We start from the raw sequence: 7,446 nt of genomic DNA on the forward strand, positions 1-7,446 counted from the left end.
TCCCACTCTTCACGAGCCCTCTGGCCTGGGGAAGAACCCGGCTATGCCCCATCCCCTGCTCTAATCCAAGAAGGGGGCAAAGACCTTTCTGCAGTTATCCCAGCCTTTGTGCACAGGGACAAGGAAGGTGTATAAAACCAGAGACAGAAATTTCTGTTTGAGAAATGTTAGGGATGGAAAGAGGTAGAGAAGCAGATTTCATGAGAACTTGCAGATGCTTTAAGCTCTATGCCTTCAGGTTACCATGCACCCTGCCAGCAAACTTTAGGATTTCTCATCCTTTTAAATATTTCCCCATTAACTTAAGTGATTGAACTTGTACTAATGAATTATATTTTACAGGATGAAAAAAAACCCTCACTTTTGGATGAATAAAGCTCTTATATAAACAAGTTAAATGCTTAGAAATGATTTAAACATTGCAGTTATACTGTAAGGTTTCAGTTAATTGCTGTCTGAACAAACCACAGTAACACTGGCAGCATGGCACCAACTACATAAATGATGAAGTTTACCTGACTGCAGAAGTTTGGCAGCACAATTTTGAAGGGTCCACTAAGTAAGCAGCGTATTCACACTGACATGATTCAAATGTGAACTCCGTCTGTGGGCAGGATAACGCAGAATTCATCCTTCAAAATAATGCTGTTGCTACATCAAATGAAATAGCGAAACCCTGGTGGTTCCTGATGTGATGCTTCCCGTCTGGGAGGGACTGTGCAGGCTTCTGCACCCTGTACCTACCACCAGCACATCACAGCTCTGACTGGGAGGGAGCAATGTGTGAGGTACTAAGCTTTCAGCTGTGCTCCCTTGCCAACGCAGAAATCTGATCAAGCCTACTCAATCTGAATAGATGTTCCTGTGCAAAATGAAAAGGAAGGGGGAAAAATTAAAACAGCACCATATATATATATTATATATATATATATATCAACCAAGGTAATGAGCAACATGCCCTTCTAGTACATTATTTCCCAGCTCTTGCTATGACTATGCCTATCATCTGTTGCTTGTGATTACAGCTCCAGATAGCTGTATTTCGCCTCTCCTTTCTCTCTGACAGATCCTGATGTGCTCTGTGTGCAACCTGTCTGTTCTCCCTGAATGTCCCTGCCTTGAATCCTGCAGGCACGTAGCTGCTTGCAGCTATTCAACATACGTGTGCCTTCACAAGGAAAAATAAATTTGGTTCAGCCTGGTCACTCAAGTGGACTCTGTTTCAACAGTTCAATTTATTTCCCAGAACCTCTGCAAGAAAGAGGACTGGCTAAGACTCAAACCTGGAAAAATGAGAGCAGTGTTTACTGAAGTTTAAAAGGAACAGACTGAAGGTGGTACTTGTACTCCTTACTGAAGCTGTTCAGTGGACTTGATTATTTGCTTATGTGGTTTTTAGTCTCAGATTCCCATTGACTATATCAATATTCACACATTCGCAAGCTGAGAGCAAGTAGGTGGATTGCAATGAGCAAGTAGGCTCACTGCAGGTAGAACCTATCTTCTCCTGCTCATCAAAAGATGGTGATCTCCCCGTGCCTTCCTCATGAAAACAGGTTCATAATTGCAGGACTGAAAGCTGTGAAGTGGTTCTCTGTTCTGATAGCCAGAATGGTCCAAGAGCCTGCCTTCTCCTCCTCTGGCCAGCCATTGCTTCAAGGGCTGGCTCTGCTGCTCTTGCTACTGGTCTCTCTGCCTGAGTGTTCAGACCTGGTGACAGGTCTTCTCATTAGTGGGCTGCTGTTTGGGGAATTTATTTTCCCTGGTGCTGGGCCAAAACCTGAGGCTGGGAGATTGCCAGGTTTGATGTCAGGCATATTTATTTCCTTTAGCATCGGCTAGGTTGAGCTAGCTCTTTATCCAGGCTAAGGGGTAACTTCAGAGGATTTGTGGGAGCAGTTCTGAAAGCAATGTTTGGTCTCTAAGTTATTGATTGAAGTATTTGGCAGTGATGGCAGAAAGTGCTGGAGCAGCTAGAAGCTAATTGCCCACTTCTCCTTGTATGACCAAACAGGCTGGGTTCCATCAGTCGGTTATAAAACAAAGCACACTTTCATACAAAGATGGAAAAAATAATCAGGGTTTTTCTTGTTTGGTTGAAACAAATCCACCTCAAATCTTTGTAAGCCTTTACTAAGGCATTTCTATCCCCCAGGTGTCTCTTCTCCAAGTCAGGCAGACTTGTCAGGATAACTCCTTCTCAGCATTTCTGTGTAGCTAAGTGGTCTCCTGTGAATCAACTTCAAATAAGCACATACTACGGTGGATTTTGGATATCATAGATGCATAAAGTCTCCTCCATACAACAGTATCACTGTCTTTACTTCATTTTTAATACTTTTGAGGCAGATTTTCATTTGCTGCTTTGCTGTACAAGGCCGTCTCAGTTTTGTGTTAGCACCTGGCCCAGTCTGTGTTAATGCCTGGCTTGGTGCATGAGAGGAGATCAGTGCGTTTTGTTTGTCTTGACTTTAGGAAGGCTTTCAACACAGCCTCCCACAATACCCTCAAGAAGAAGTGAAAAAGTAGGATTTCTGTTGGTGGGCTGCTGCATTGCTTGGCTTAGGGGGTTGTGATCAACAGTGTGAAGTCCAGCCGGGGACCAGTCAGTAGTGGTGCACCTCAAGGGTTCATACCGGATCCCAGACTGTTTAACATCTTCATTAATGACCGGTATGCTGTGAAAGAGAGCACCCTCAGCAAGTCTGCAGATGACACAAAACTGAGAGGAGTGGCTGACGCGCCAGAAGGTTGTGCTCCATTCAGAGGGACCTCAACAAGCTGGAGAAATGGGCTGGCAGGAATTTCAAAAAATTAACAAGGGGAAGTGCAAAGTCCTGCACCTGGGGAGGAATAACCCCATGTAGCAGTACACACTAGGGGCTAACCAGCTGCAAAAGAGTTTGCTATAAAAGGTCCTGGAGGTCCTGATGGACATCAAGATGACCATGAGCCAGCAACATTGTGTGGATGGCAAAGAAGGCCAACAGCCTCCTGGGCTGCACTAGGAAGACTGTTACCAGCAAGAGGATTCACAAATTCTTCTCCTCACAAATGCTGCTTCTCACAGTTCTTCTCCTCTACTCAGTCCTGATGAGGCACATCTGTAGTGCTGGGTCCAGGCCTGGGCTCCTCAGTACAAGAGAGACATGGACACACTGGAGAGAGCCCAGCAAAGGGACTTGAAGGGATGGGATCATGCCCCACAGAACTTGGAAAACATGATTGGTTTTGCTTATTTTAGCTCTTTCTTCTATGAAATAAGTGTAGGGAAAGAGGTGACTCTTCATCAGGTTCTTCTCCAGTCTACCAGGTCCTATTGGAGGCTGGGAGGGCCAGTGCCACAGCCAGAGACCTTGTAGGATTGTCAGCTAGCACACACTAGCTGCCAAGGTGCTACCCAAGGGGAAAATGCGTCTGACCTCAATGCCTGTGTACTCACTGAACTGGGCTTCTGTTACTTGACACAACTGGCTCAGCCCAAATTGTCACAGATAGCCCAGACGCTTTTTGTTGCATGGGTCTGAAAAATATTTTATATGGGAAGAGGCAGTCTTTCATTACATTGTTACATACATTTTATTACAATCACAGTTAATTACAACTGAGATTTCAAAATGTCAGTTTCCACAAACCAAGGAGAAGGGAAAAAATGTGAAGTTAACCACACATTTAGAAACTTATCCAAAATGTGATTGATTTTGTGTTTCTTCAATTTACCTTACAATTTTCAAAAAAGGCACTTACGTAACAGAAAATACCAATAAAACTATCTTTTGCTTTTACTGAAATGTATGCCCACATCCCCAGATATCTACTGAACTTTATACACATAATTCATTGCAAAGGACGCTGTTTGTTTTGTTACAAAAAACTAAAGATTGCAATGCAACTGTCTTTGCTGTTGTTCTTTTCTGTGCGCTTTGGGTGACTGTGTTTTCCACTATGTCTGGGTTGCATTCTGATGTAGTGAAGAGTTTGGCCACAAATAAACAGTTTCAGTCCCCTGAACCTTAAAAAAGAAACAAATAAAAACAACTAAACAAAATTCCAATATGGTTGAACAGAAAGGTTGAATAAAAGAGACTAATAGAAATCAAATAGCATCTTTCAAAAAGTGGAATTTGAATGAGAAAGGGAGATAAATAAACAAGCCTTGGCAAGCTAAATGTAAAACCACAATAATGTAAATAATAAAAAAAAATGTTTTGGGATGTGTTTTCTTGAAAGCTTTCAAAATGCTAATAAAATTGTTTTGAAATTCTTCAGAGCAGACCACTGTCAAGTCAAAGGGGCTAACAGCTGAAGACAGTGCAAATAAAACCTCACTGAAAAAGACAAGTGTGAAAAAGCTAAATGAATGTTTTGCACTTGTGCTCATGGAGGAAAACTTTGGTAAATTCCTACACTAGAGCTTTACTTTATGAAGCTTAAGGGGTTGTTTCAAACTGAAAAATCATTAACAGAGCTTTCTGGGGGTGGGGAACAGGGTGGAGAATGATATTCTCCATTGAATGGTATTCTCCAAATTTTATGAACCAGGTGGCGTAACCTAAGAGTTTGGAGGTACTCAGTATTATACTGCAGAGATCCCACCTGTTGGGACAAAACGTATTGTTAGAGTTAGAGGAACATGTCAAGAATAACGCCAATTTTTGCATAAGGCTCCAACAGGGACTTGAAGAGCTAAGTGACATCTCTGCTAAGGAAAAGGGCACAAACAGTAGACACACAGCTCAACATGACATCTAGGGAAAATGCATCTTCAGGATTCAGTAAGATCTCAGCAAGTATATAGGAACGACCTGGTCAGTACGCCTAGCTGGGTTTCTAAAGGTATGTTCACAATGACAATCAAAGAAATTATCACATTCAAAGCAAAAGGAAAAGCATTGTTTCACACAGCACAAGTTCACAAAGTTGTACAAGCTTGTCTCTGCACCCGTCTCTTCCCAGCCAGGCCACACCACAACAGTGAAAAAAACCAGTCTCCCTACACCCAAACCTGCATCCAGTTTCCACACCAAAGGCTCCTCTTAGAGAACTAGTTTCCATTACTATTTTAACAGAGAAAGCAGATTTCAACTACGTTAAAATGAAAACTCGGGAGTACTTTGGCAACTCATTGCAGCTGTGAGCAAAAGTACACAATAGTTAAAGCTAAATTGAACTTGATGCAAGTACTTAGTACGCTGCTTTGAAAGCTCTGGATCAACCATATCCCTCACATCTGTGCATGGACTAAGAAGAAGGTGGTTTCGTATATTTATATGTACAGAGGTCACTTTGCTAGAAGCAAGACATTCATGCTCATTCCAAAGTCAAGCTATACCAAAAAACTCCATGGGAAGCCTGATACCAATAGAAGTAAATACATGAAGAAATTCTTCCAGTTAGTTTTCATTATGGTTAGTTTGTTCTTTTAATTCCGTGGCATTAGTTGTAATGGCATTAACTTCAGACCACTAAAAACATCCTTAAGAGATTGTCTCTAAAAGAGAGGTGATGTTGACAGAAAACATTTTCATTTCCATAAAGGAGATGAAAGCCAAACACCATGGATTTTACATTTCAGAAAAACTGTTAGCAATATGGGGAGACAAATCTGTACATATTCACAAAATATAGTCTTGAAGCTTCGGGGTGTTCTGTTAGTTCCAATGCTTTACAACAGTTGTGTTGTACAGCACAACTACTACTGTAAAAGTAGTGAAAATATTTTATTACTTAAGCTTTTTTGTTAAAAATGTATTAGAATATTTATAGAAAGGATAAACAATGGGAATCTTGAAGAACAGTTTATTTAACACAGCTTTACGCTGCTGTGTAAAAAGAATAATTGTGTAGTTTACACATATACCATGTAAATTGCTATGGAAACCAGATGTAGCTTACACTACAAGGTGCCTTGTAACTCATCTCTGCTGAGCAATAAATCCCCCCTTTACTTCTTGGCCAAACTTTGAGAAACTTTACTGCTGTTTTCTATCAGCAGATACAACAGATGGCTGGCACATGCCTGCTTTACTAAGTGAAGTGGGATCTCTACAGCACTACTTTGATCCCTGGTGGCATGTCTACAACACTGAGATGCAAAATACCACAGCTGAACAGAATCTAAATATTAAAGGTTTGGAGCTGTGTTCTCGATAGGCAAGCCCCCTGTCTAAAAATCATGCTCACAGTATGTAAACATCTTCACATTCCACATTGAAATTTTGGTACAGAGGTCAGAAAACAAAATATTTCCTCTGTTTGGTGACATGAAAATGCAGTAAAGGTACTACTGGAAATCCAGGGAAGATACTACTGTAAATCCCAGGAGTGCAAGTTTACACGATTGCTTTGAAAGCCATACTTTCATTAGGAAAAATAATGAGCTGTGAGTATTGGGCACTTCTTAAGCTGGAAAGCATCACTGTAATCACTGGGTATGAATAAGATATTTACAAAAAGTTTGGCAGTCTCTTTGAAAAACGTTTCCTTTGAAGAATTATTTGTTTTGAAATTCACCGTTCTTTGCTTTCTTTTAGTTTATCAAGCAAACAGTAATGTTTGAAAGGAGCACCCTATTGCAACAATACTGCCTTTAAATCTGTAGTTTATTAGCTTTCCTCAGGTCAAAGAAACAAAAATTCTCCTGGCATAGCTGGTATTCCTATATCTTCATCATCAGGCTACATTTCAGCAATGTAAGGTAATCCCAAGTAAGGTAGTCACATTGCTGAGATCAGAATTAGCCTCCAGGAGCTGTAATTATACATCTTTCCTAAGCTGCACTTCAAAATATGGAAATGATGGTGGAAAATATACTGATGGCATATATCCTCTCTCCCTAAGAGGTGGGTATCTTTTTCCTTTACTCATGGTTATCAGTAACGTTTTGCACAGAGGTAGCCCAGCTTTTCCAGCAAGGACAGATCTCATTGCATCGTGTATTGCCCCTGAGGACTACATGCTGGGATGCCCCCTTACCTCCTGTCTCTTTTGCTTCCCTGACCAGAAGCACTCCCAGAACAAAGGCATTTCCCCAGCATCTTCCTATGCAGATTTACATTTTTTTAAAATATATATATATATATATTTTGGATATGGGTTTCTACCAACCAATCCTCACTCATGTGAACTTAATTTTCTTGCTATCAGAAATCCCACAGAAAGTTAATCAGTGTTCATGGATTTGGAGTTTAAATAAGTTTCTAAGCACTGTAGAGCTGATGTTATCACCACAGCCTTTGGCACCTTCCAGTTTTTTCCCTGGAGTGAAATATGGAGCATCAGTTAGCAAAGTAGCATCTCTTCTTCTCACTGGGAAGTCTATATGGGCAATCTTTCCCAGTGGACAAGACCCCAAAAGCCATTATTCCCTCTTTTGTGAAAAATCATACAGAATAAGAATATGAAGCAACACCAGTGAGTTTTAGTGGTTACACGGATGGCTACTGC

Source organism: Oxyura jamaicensis, chromosome 1 (genome assembly GCF_011077185.1).
Source record: "Oxyura jamaicensis isolate SHBP4307 breed ruddy duck chromosome 1, BPBGC_Ojam_1.0, whole genome shotgun sequence".
Lineage (NCBI taxonomy): Eukaryota > Metazoa > Chordata > Aves > Anseriformes > Anatidae > Oxyura > Oxyura jamaicensis.